A 13,044-nucleotide genomic window follows, 5' to 3' on the forward strand; every position below is an offset into this window, starting at 1 on the left:
TTAGCAATTGTTTCTTGCTTATGTGGAAATATTTCTTGGATTAGAATTCAGTCTCTCTGTGCAGCTTATTTGTTGAACCATGTGGTAACAGAAATGTTATTTTGCCCTTAATCATTGTTAACAGAAACATAACCATGACCAAACGATCTTGGATATACATACGATATTCAATACCACGTATAACAAAAGTCATTGTATTAAAAATTTCTATTGAGTGTCAATGGTTTTAGTTGCAACCTATAAAATTACACTTAATGAATCCCATAACATTTCACTTACTAGCGTTTCTGTTTATAACAAATACTGAACTGGGAACTGCAAAAGGAGTACCATACTGATTCTCATAATAAAAGGGTTCATCGCAGTCATTCTACATAACTTGCAGTTTCCAAGTTTGTGATCCTTTGATGCTTATTTGGCTACAAAAAAAAAAAAAAAAAGCCATGTCTCCAGATAATGAAGGATTGAAAGGTTGTCCCGGACCATTTGAAGTCTGAGAATATTTGATTCTTTCATTGCTTACAGCTAGGCTCGTAAAGGATCAAAAAGATTTTTGCAAGACTGGCTTAGTGTAAAGGCTTATTTCTGATTTGTAGCACAACCAGTGACCATAAAGAAGGTATTATCTTTGAGAAGTAATTGCACAGAGTAATTAAAAAGCAGACTACAAATCGTTTCATACAACAGGGAGAGGGAGTGGAGAGCTGTTTCAATATGGAAACAACTTCTGTATGTATGCTCTTAATTTTAGCCAGAAAGCTTGAATTCACCTAGAAGCTAAGAGCTCTGTTTACTGAAACCTTCAATTTCTTCTTACTCTTTTTCACTTGTTCCGGAAATCAGCAGATACCCAGATTGCCATTAATGACTGCACCCGATTTCCTTCATGAAGCCATGCCTAATTATCCAAATGGAGCACTAAGACACAATAGCGTAAAATAAATTAAAAAAATTTGCAGCTTAGTTCTCCATCAAAATCTATCTCCATCAGAATGAAATTTTCCTCCTACTAGGATCTGAAGCGAGCATTATAGTATATAGAAATGGAGAAGAATCCCACTAAACAGTCTTCTAACATTCCTTACTATATTTTCTTTTTTGAAAGACACATTAGTGCAAAGCAGCAGGATGCATAGTCAGCTAATCCCAGAATATCAAACGCTGTTGAAAAGAAGGCCATTTGGATCCCACACGAAAGAACAGACGAGACAGTGGCAGACTAGGAATGCATGATGAGTCCTGTTTATGACAGATTAGTATGTACGCAGCTGAATTAAAAACAAGATTGAAACAAGGACAAAGATAAGACACCTGATGCATACTGCTTCAAACGAATTCAGACATATTTTGGGCCTCATTCAAGTGAAAGCAGTTTCTATTTCCTGATCAGACCCCAGGATCAGGGGTATGTTATACCTGAGTCAATGGCCTTGGGAAAGCTGTAAACAGGCTGCCAGCAGACTTGGGGTTACACCAAGACCAAGGGAACCTGTCCCTTCTGACCCAGGGAAGGGAACAGAGCTTGTGCTGAGCTAAGGGTAAAGTAAACTTGGTAAGGAAATTCACATGTGGGATCCTGTTGTGAACATGATTTTCTTTTGGTAAAGAAATTAATCTTTGCTCAGAATGTGATGTCTTTGAATGGTGACGGAAAAGTGGGCTTTCTAACGGCAAAAGCATTGAACTTATGGGATCATGAAGAGAGAAGTCAGAGATCCAGTCTGAGACTAGGACCAGGGTCTGCGTGAAGAGAATACAAAGGATTTCCAAAGGAGCGTAAATGACCACCTGAAATGCAGTTTTATATATGGAGGACAGAGAGAACCTCCATCCAAAACAGTGAATAACCTACCAGTGTACTCTGCTGTTTTGGGTCTGAGCTATGCATTTTACATCTCCTAGGTATTGTACCTACACATCCCATTTTCTGGACAAGCACTTAAAGAGCTAAAAAAAGGTAAAGGTGGACATCAGCACCATCATTTTCACTTTTGCTTTAAAAGAAGGTCTCCATGTACATATTCTGTGGGGGACCAGATCCTACACTTAGAGCATGCTCTAAGTGTATCTACTAGACTGGGACAGATAAGAATTTTTTAAGTATCAGTCCCATGTGGCAGATGACCCCCCCCCCCCCAATTAATGTGCTAACCCTGGGTATCCTCGTTAATTTGCAACTCTACTAATTACAGTCTTGCTACTTACTTCCCTTTTGAGCTGCCTACATTGTAGGTTCCAATTTGTACTTTGGCATCCTCAGGGAAATTGATATTTTAGGTCCAAAGCAACAGAAGATTTCTATTGTAGACTGTACTCTCTGAGGTGCCCTGTAGATGCCTATTTTGATTACATGAACAAACAATGTACCTAGACATCAAGGTAACTGCATGAGGCTTTACCTAGCACTTAAAGAGTAGTCCAGCCTGTATAGTCTGAATATGAAATATCTGCAGCACAGCAGGCTTGTGAAGTGGATTCCGTTCATGTTAACTAAGATGGTGCCAGATCTTAAGTGATCTAAGGTCACGCCTAGATCTAACAGACTCTTTCTGTGACTGCAAGCAAGCCTTGCCTCACACAGAGATAGCTCTAGACAAGGGAGCGCGCTGTGATGCTGCAAAGAACCACCATAAACAGTCCCTGAAGCAGTACTGCAGCTTCAGTATGGAGTAGGGTCTCAGCTACTCAGGTGGCGTGCACTGCCACACAAAGGTGGCTAAGACTAGTTTGGCATAGCTGTGCGTTGTATCACATTCTTGATGGATACAGATCTTTTAAGGTCTTACACTACAATGCCAACTGAAAGCAACAGAAAGGAGACATGAAAAATAAGCTCCTGAGCTCTGCATCTCAGTTACCCAGCTACAAAAAAAGGAAAAAGAAATAGACCTCTGCCTCTTATGGTGATAACTGCTACCAAAAGTCCTGTGCATTAACAGTATGTAAAGTGCTACCAAGAAAATCTTTACCATATTTTTACTGCTCACTTGATAGCTCTCAAAATATTCTGACTTGGCAAAGGGTAGAAAAATCATGATCAGACAAATGGCTTCTAAAAAAGGCTTAATTTATGACAGCTTATGTTTAATTCTGTTTACAGAGAAACCTGCTGCTGGGAGAGACTGATCTTGGCACTGACATGTTAACGTAATGCTACCAAGGGTGAAAATGAACCATCAATATCACAGCTATGAGAATGCGTAAGTAGTACTGGCTGCTACGTTTATATGTAGATGTGTTTATTATTATGTCACAACTACCCACAGTGATGCAAAATGTTAGTAGGAAGCATTATTATTGCTACTCAGAATATTCTCCTCAACCTCTTTACATAAATAATAAAAATGCCTTGCTTTTTGCAACTATTTCTCCCTGCTAATTACTGGGGTAATAGGTGTTGAGCTTAGGATATTTTAAAACCTGGAGAATGCAAAAGATAGGAACCCTTGAACTTCTTATTAAGAAGAAATATTCTGCTTTTTAAGGTGCTTTAAGGTACAAGGTGACTATGGATTTCAGAGTTTATGTGAGTATTGGTCTGCAGCTACTCTGCTACACACAAAGGACAGGCACAATAGAATGAGTTTATCCATGTCTCTGGCCTGGGCTTAGCCCTACAGTAGTCAGCACAAACTTTAAGTGATTTTGTTTGATCTGTGAATATTTTTAAGTGGTTACTAAAATCCACCAACATTCTGCCTGCATTAAGTCCTCCTATGTTGAAGGGATTGAAGTGATACAGTATTGCGCCCCCAGTCACTGAAATAGAGTTATAAGAAGTTGGATTGCATCTCAGAATCAGACAATATGGAAAGATTTGTAGGATGATAGGGAAGTCTCATGTTGAAGTAAATACAGTCATGAGCATATACTGACAAACTTTCCCTTGGGTTTTGTTGCCTTTTCCTGCTTTCTCTTCTCTGACCATGGGCTACAAAAGAGAACGATGCGACTCTTCACTGCATAGCATGAGGTGTTTCTGTTTTCACATTCCCAGGTACAAATCTTAACCCTGCAAAAGCTATGCTGGGCCTTTATCAGCTGGAAATATCACCTCCTGTTTGTTGGCAGAGACACACAAGTAAGCTTTTGACAATCTAAGCACAATGGGTTCAGCAGAGACTTTCACCTGCCTCTAATTTGATGATGGAGAAGTATAAATCATGTGCGATAAGTCTAGGGAGGAGGAAGTCAATCACTTGTCATCAGTTAATAAAGCCACAGAACAAAGTGTTTACTCTTGTTTTGTTTTTATTTGTTCTCTGGTTTGTTTTTTTTTTTTTTAGTATGAGAATAACCACTTTTTAAGAATAATGTTTGCTAAATAAAACATCATGCTGCTTAGCTGCACAGTTTTCCCTAATAAAGGCATTTATTTTCCTGAATTTTTACTTCCTCTTCTCCTGAACACTGACATTACCATTTAAACATGAGCTTATGTATTAAGAAAAAGGCTTGGTTTGTACCCTTCTAGCTGACATACAAGGCTGGAATTTTTAAAACTTTGGAACTAAGCTTAAAGTTATTTGTTTTGGGAACACGATGATACCACAAGGTACTAAGACAAGTTAAGAGTGATCATGATACATGTTACAATTTGGTCTCAGAAGGGAACATGAGAAGGGGGAACACTCGGCTGATAAAAGTTCTCTTATTATTATTAGTCTTTCATAAATTTTTTTCAGCTGTTTCTCAGGCATTTGATGTTTATCAAAACAACGTATTTCAGCTAGAACAAATAACAGCTTTTCCCTTTTACTTGGGATTGTATTATTACAATCCATCTAGTCCCTCATATGTGGTGAAATGCTCCTCCAAATAATCTGCAAATAGAAGCATGCTATTTATGCCATATGTGAGCTATATTAAAAATGTGTTGAAGCAGATGAGAGAAACTACGAGATAAGTGGGATATGATACATTTCACAAAAATCTTTTGGATACTGCCGTGAACAAAGACCATGCTTACATCGTAAGTTCTTCCTGAAGGGGAAAAAAAAATTCTTATATATGAGGTCTAAACACATGAGGCATACGTCTATATATTTAGCTTTCCAAAAAAACAAACGACACTAATGTCACACCCAGCCTTTCCAAATCCCAGGCTGTTGAAATCCTTCTGGGTGAAGGACAGTATTTCTAGCAGTCAACACTGCCCCCCGGCGTGGGTTGTTTCAACTTCATTCTACAATGGCTTCCTTTTTCAGGGTTAATAAACACATTTGGAGTGCATTGTTGAGTATGTCATTCCATGACTCAATTTAACTTATTTTAAGAAAAGAATTTTAAAAGCTGGTATTTATCAACTGTTACTCTCTATGAATTACTGCAAAAATATAAAGGAATGTGTAAATATAGGAATATTGGTTTTATCATTTATATTTGCTTTACATTGTGTTTAGTATTTTTTAAAAGTTCTACAGGCCCAGTGGCTCAGCTTTGCAGATGATGTGTAATATGGTGTGGATTTGCTTTCTGCAATTATATTTCTATATATTTTATCTATATACAAATTTGATAGTGCTTACAGACGTCTATCAAAAAGCTGGCAGAACATACTCATTTAAGCACATACCTGTCTCCTCAATGAATACCACGAGCTTATGCATGAGAAAAGCAGGTGTATTTGCATAAAAGGACCTAATCCAAAATTCACTGACATCAACAGGACCCTCTTCAGTGGACTTCATGAGAGATGAAGGACTTCATACTTTCATGTACTTGAGCACTCAAAACTACGATCTAACACAAATCACACAAAATACATCCAGAAAATGTCAAACTCTACAGAAGCACTTCTGCTGAAATCCAGAGTCTTCAGAAGGCAGCATTATGAGCCTGTGAGCATCTGCCCTAACCACCACCTCTAAACTGTCCTACCACACCAGCATCCCTGTGCTGTCAGGCTATGGACCACCACACAGCCAAGCTAGTTAACGTTATCCCAACTGGGCAAGCAAAAACATTGTTAGCTTCACAACAGACAGAAACATTTTGCAAGAACCTTGGCAGCTCTTTAAAAGACAGTAAAGAGAATCAAAACGTTGTTATGCTACCACCCCAGCAGATTTCCGATAGTCCATATAGTATAAATAAAAATTACACTCTTTCAAATCAATAACCCCCTCCACCAGCCTCAAAGCATTAGGAGCTGTTAATCTCTAAATATATGATTCATCTCATAGTCAACACACCACACGTACATACACAAACATCTCAATTTCATTTAGAAATAACTGGGATCATTATAGGCATAGTTGATTTTAATTTATTACTGATTTATCTTTTTTCTATCATTCATTTAGAATATACGACTGAATTTCAATCCTGAATTGCATGAAAAGATAGCATTAATGCAACACTAAGTTAGTATGCTCAAATACTCCCAACAAGTTGCAGAAATGTTAATTTAGCCACATATTCTCTGTATTTTATATTAACATATTGAACAATTACTGGAGTTTACATTTCATAAGTAGAAGAGGGGTTCCTAAGAGGTTTTGCTGCTAGCAGTTGAAAGAAAGTTACCATACGTTTTGGATTGATCATAATTTAGGATCACCTGTGTATGTCTGCAAGATTTCAGTATTTCTACCGTTGCAGAAAGCACTATAGAGAATAACTTCCGTAGTCCAAAATGTATACAGCTCTGTGCATGAACCCATACCTCAGAGATCAAGGAAACAGAGCTGGTCAAAACTGTCCACCTCAGGGACTGCTTTTTGCAGATTTTGTGCAAACACTTCACTACACTTCTGTGTGAACACTGTGCTAAATTCCTGTGTCACACAGAACGTTCTTTTAATATTAAGAAGCATGTATTTTCCCAAATTAAGACACTTCCCTGAATTATTCAAGGAAACGGTAGCGTGAAGAAAAAGATTAGCACTAAGAGCAGCGCGGTCCAAAAACAAACTATAGTGTAGTAAGTCCAGCATAAAATTAAATTGTAGCTTGCTAAAAATTATTCTGATACTAGTTTTCCTAAGAGCACCAGTTACAGTATGTATGTTGGAGAACTGTAAGCGTTATGGAAATGCAGTGTTTTGCTGGTCTAGGATGAGTAAGAAATATGGGTTTGACCTGCATGTGTGGAGCTGAAAATTCATACTGAGACTGTGGGAGGGAGGGAAGGGCAAGTCCCAAGGTGCTAATGACAAGTCACTAAATAGCGTAAGACAGTCAAGGTGCTATAATTCTCTACCAAAACATACCATAGAGAAGAACGTTGGAAAGCACATTATGATCAAGAAGAAAAGTAGGTAGGCTATGATTTCATCTTCAACTGTTGTGAGAAAAATTGTTTCCAACCACTACAAAACAGCTGTTTTGTGATGCTGGTGTTCGTAGCTGTCCTTGGCCATGGGGCTGTTAAGCAGCCATGTTCTCAACACCCTCCTTTCCTACACTACATGCTGCAAACCCCTCAGTTCTGGTGCACACCATTGCGCCGAGTTCCCTGATTTGGTTTGTTTTTCATCTGATCTTCGAGTAAATAAATTCTGATAGAATCACAGCTCGGCTTGGCTTCTCCTCAACCCCCTGCTGGCACCAGCAGTTGTTCCCAGTCTTTCTATTGCCAGCAATACGGGATGTTTCATGCCAGGCAATTGCAACTGCTAATGTCAAGGGTCAGCTCCACGGCCTCTTGTCTTTGTCACCAGCTCTCACAGCTGGTTGGCATCAATTTATTCTATTCTTTCAGTTTACAATCAGCTTGAGACTTTCTTCCGCACAAAGTTTGCTTCCCTTTGTGACCCTAGTAACCTTTACTTGAAATAATTTATATTGCTAAATCCTGAGGTACTTTGGCTGTGCCCCTGGGCATCGATTCAGTTTCTGCATCCTTTCAACAACCTTGTGTATGTATACGCAGTTGTCAGATGCCATCAAGTGGCTGAACACGTTTCAGTTTTCTATTCTGCACTGACACAGCCCCAGTATCGTCCCCTGGGGTACCCCACTAATGACTGGCCTCCAGCTGGACTTCATGCTGCTGATCACAACCCTTTGCAGCTCAGCCAGTTTTCAATCCACCTCACTGTCTGCTTATTTCATCTGTACTTCATCAGCTCATCCATGAGGATGTTATGGGAGACAGCGCTGATAGCTTTGCTGAAGTCGAGGTAAACAACATCCACTGCTCTCATCTCCTCCACCAAGCCAGCCATCACATTGGAGAAGGCTCTCCTCATTTTTAAGGAGGCTATAATAGCAGTGTAGAAGGCAATACGCATTTTTGGATTTTTCACAGTTAAACCTTTTCACTGGAACACCAATGGAATAACTACTAATTTACAGATTACTAGTCCCAAGGTGCTAATGACAAGTTACTAAAGAGCATAAAACAATAAAACTTATATGACTCAATGTGGTGAAGGCAAAAGCTGAACATCTACTTCAACAATGACCACGACACAGAAATGTTTTGCCATTGTTTTGCATGCTCCCTAAGAAAAAGACCTGAAGGAAAAAAAGCTGGTTTTGTACTTGACCATTCTCCAGAGGCATTTCTTGACTTGAAATCTGAGACTAGTTCTCAGATTACTATCTTTCAACACGATCTCACTGCTCCAAGTTGTTCCAGTGGATAGCCAGAAACCTCCAGAAAAATGCAAATTCAAATGCGCTCAGGAGTGATGATGAAAGTACCTCATTGGACAATGTTGTAAGAATTTTAGTGAAAGTGGGGTTATGCTATGGTATAGTTCTGTATCTCTCACACAAATGAGTTCCCTTAGTAAAAAAATAAAAATGTTAATTCATAAGCCTTCTGCCCCTCCATTTTACCTCAGCAAATTCTAAATCTCCAAGATGATAAAAGAACTGAAGGGCAAAGTGATTTAAGCAAAAATGCTGAAGTCCTATTATGCTTTTCCAGGGCTCAAGCTACACAGAAAAAAGCGGGAGAGGTTTATTCCCTGCAATGAGTCTGTGGGGAAGCAGTTTATGGCAAAAGTAGGAGAAACATTGTACTACAGACCCAGTCAGAGAGCCCTGAAGTAGGCTGGTCTTCCCTTTGAAATATTTTTTCTTTCCTCCCAGTTTAGTCTATCTTTGCATAATCTCTTTTATTTTGTTCAAGTGAAGCAGCAAGAAATTCCCCCTCCTCTCTTTTTTTTTAATTGAGAAGAAATGCTGGTACTCAGCCTCTGGTGGGAAAAAGCACAGACTGAGGCATAGTCCTGGCTCACTTCTCCCACATTATTCACTCTGATGCAGTTAGAAGCCAATGCGCACTAATTGCTGTGATCTCTCCATTTGGCTTTTAACTTAAATAGCCATCTGTAGGAGAATCTCAGCTGCTTTCAGCAGCCAGAAGCACTTGAAAACAGCAGCCCCCTAACATTGTTTAATTTTTACAACTTCGAGGTCACGAAAGAGACCACTAACTGTTTCAATGAAACTCCATAGGATAGGCTCAGCTGGATGATTTGTTTCTGCATTAGGATTTAATTTGAACAATATGGACTTTTCCCCATTAGCATAAAATAAATCAGCACTTCGCACTAGTTTCCCACGCATCACTTTCAACAGGCTGCCAACATTAGGATCATGTGGCTAGATGACAAGCACTCAAACTACTTACATCTATTAGAGTCCATTGGTCACATCAGCTCTTGGTTTTGATTATTCTTTAAGTTGTACATCACTGTAACTTACTTCCCACAGTCACCAGGTTTAATATACACACATGCCTTGTAATTCAGCCACAGAGCATATTTAGACAGCCATAAATTCAAATCAGGTAGCAGGGGTTTGAATAATATAAGACATTTTCCCTTAGTAAGGCAGCTATTTGAAATACACCACAGATATACTTGCAGGATTTCAAGGATATCCAGTATCAGAATTCATATTTTCCTTCCCCAGCTTACCATATTCACGTTAGCACATAAAACACTGCTTTATATATAAATGATTTTGTTCCATAAGTTTAAGTGAGGTAAGTTTGCAACTTACTTGAGTCCAGTTTTGTCAGTTCATCTTCAAAGTAATGTGGGATGAAACAAATGATCCAAGTTAATAAAGATAAGCCATTGAGCTAGCTGGAAAGAACAGGATATTTTTCCATTAAAGACTTTCAGGTTTCTTCTTCCCCCCACACCACCCCTGCCTCATTGCACTGTGCCAAAGGGGACACCACAAGGAGACAAGCAAATGCACTGGATTTATGCAAAAAGTTAGCATGTTCTAGATGCCCCTACCCCTTATCAGCTGTACCCTTACCGATCATGAGGCACAGAGGCCACATGCAAACTCAGTTTGCAGACAGGAGGTCAACACTTCATGGACAGCTTGGTTTCACACAGGTGGCCTCAGCCCCAGGGCCGACATAGTGCACTGCAACATGGCCACCACCCCAGCACACTAGTCCAAAGCTCCCTCCACACCCTTTCCTGGCAGCCCTTGAGGCTCCATGGTGCTCCCACCCCTTCCCCACAACCATACCCTGCTGTGAACTTTCTGCGTTTGGCCACAGAACAGAACCCTCACCTCAAGACAAGCAGCATCAAGTCTGTCTCCTCACGTAATGGTGGACCTCCTGCCCCCCCCCCCCGTAATGGCGGACCTCCTGCCTCCCCCCCCACGTAATGGCGGACCTCCTGCCTCCCCCCCCACGTAATGGCGGACCTCCTGCCTCCCCCCCAGAGCAAAAGGGCTGGCTGACTGGCCCATCCACCCATCCCATTCCTGGGGAGCTTTTAACCATTTTCTACCCAAAAGAACGGGAGCAGCAACTCACCTCACCTCACCTCACGCTGTGGGATGCAGCAGCAAGCCCTCAGAGAAGCCAACTGGCTTTTCTGAGGCAGAGTGCCAGGTGCCACAGCTGGCACCAATCAAGCTGATTTCTGAGGGGGGCTGTCTCCTCAGGGGAGGCCGTCTCCTCAGGGGAGGCCAGCAGCAGCCTCTTTAAACGTTTTTAAACTGCCACCAGGGAAAGCCCAAATAAGACAACGCATTTCTTATCTACAGTAATCAATATGGTGCCATGTAAAATGCTGTACTTCACCATCTCAACGAGTTGTTCATCATTTAAAAACAAAAACCAAACAGAAAAATTAAAAGTTATTCCAAACTTTTCCCATTACGCCTATGCCTATCACATTTCTGACCCATACCGGACACCGAGAAGGGCTCACTCCTGCCGGAGGAGCCTGGTAGTCAGGACACTGCCAGGAGCAGCGTGTTTTCTGGAGCGAGAGCAGTAACGCAGCCGGAGGTGCTTCAGCCGCCAGCCTGGTGATGTACAGCGGTGATACCCTCGATGAAGCAAACCCAGTCTTTTGTACTTGCTTTTACAACACAGAGGAGCTCTACTAGGGATCTCCGTGACTGTCTTCCACAAGATGTGCTTTCAGCGATTAACGCTGAATATATGCTGGGGCAGGGGGAGCCCTGGCAGTTTGGGGAGCTCATGTCGAGGAGCTGCCGAAAGCCCCGACCGAGCCGCCTCTGCGAGGAGGGGTGAGCGCAGGGATTGCCGTATCTGTGCAGGTCGCCTCAAACAGCCCGCGCCTTCTCCCCTGGCCTGGCTGCGTCGGGTAGGATCCCTCCGGCAGTCACCCTTCCCACAGTCCGCCTTTAAACACCCGAGGCCTCTGCCGTCCAGCCCTGCACCAAAGGAGGCCACGTGGAAAGTGGGCTCACGCCGAAGCGGCATGACGGGATCCGTAAGCATCCCGGCAGTCAGTCTCGCACTTACTGCTTGATACATTTCCTCAGGTGCAAAACAAAGCGAAGCACACGCAGTTTCTAGTTGTGTAACCACGAGTTCTGCATGCCAAGAAACCACTTAAAAAAACCCACATTTTCTGGATTTTTTTGTGAAGCAGTTATGTCCTAAACTATCGATGAGCTAAGACACAGGATAAAAAGGTTTGGGGAGATTAAAAAAAAAAAAAGAGAGAAAGATAAAACTAATCAGAAACTGAACTAGGGCATAGGCAGGAAAAGCATGTGATGCTTGGCGCCGGGTCCAGCAGTGCCGCCGATCTTCTGGGTGTGTCTGTTGTGGAGAGAGTTTCTACAAACAGTTTTGCAAAGGACAGCAGAGGTCCAAAATATTTACAAAACTTTCAGAAACACAGACTGTCATTCAGCTTTCTGCACCACGTGAAAATATGTACCCTATCGCTGGTAAGGGGCTTTACCCCTTTCTATGATCATCTTTTCAGATCCAGTTATCTCCAGACCAAATTATCTGTAATGCTTCTTGTCTAGAGCTGTCTGTATATTCTATATGTAAACTTATATGCCAGTTTTAGTTACCAAAGAAAGATGGACTTGCTGAAGAAAGAAGTTGAATATGTATCTAAATACAATAAAACAAACTGCAGATGCTTCTCTGAAAATCATTACAGATTAAATATGCACATTTTTTTCTAAACACTTCATGTTCCAATTGGCAGCTATAAGCCAAATTACTCTGCCTAACCCCAAAACAACACTTACACACAGAAGCATCAAAATTTCATGCAGAAATGTTTTTTGAAAATGAGGGGATTTTTTCTTAAGACTTTGCATGGATAAACTAAACATTTCTAGATTTTTGTATATACAGAGAAATCAGATGCTATCCACCTGCTGATCACCAAGGTCAGATAGAAAAAGACCTCAAATTGCTCCACATTCACACCTGAATTTTTGTGTACGTATAAAACCTTCATGTTGTGCAACTGTTAGAGCAGTTTGGATTGAACCAAATATTGAACTAAAAAAGTAGCTTCAGATTTTGTGTTAACAAATGATAATTTCCAATGTGCACAGCTGCAACCAGCCTCCTTGGATGCAAAGTCTTCCCTTCTTGCATTCGCCTGAGATTCCAGTGCTGCAACAGCTCAAAGATGTTTTTTTTTTTTTTTACCTTGGTAGGAGTGCTGTAAGTCTTCAGAATGTGCATATGTTTGTATTTGCAGAGTAGGTTACAGCTGGAAAAAAAAGGGTAATTTTTTGTTTTGTGGGAGGAAAGGAGAAAGACTGGTACCATAGACAAGGATTTCATTAAGATGAAGAAACCCCAGTTCTCCAAAGGGAAAA

This window comes from Gavia stellata, chromosome 19 (assembly GCF_030936135.1).
Source record: "Gavia stellata isolate bGavSte3 chromosome 19, bGavSte3.hap2, whole genome shotgun sequence".
Taxonomy (NCBI): domain Eukaryota; kingdom Metazoa; phylum Chordata; class Aves; order Gaviiformes; family Gaviidae; genus Gavia; species Gavia stellata.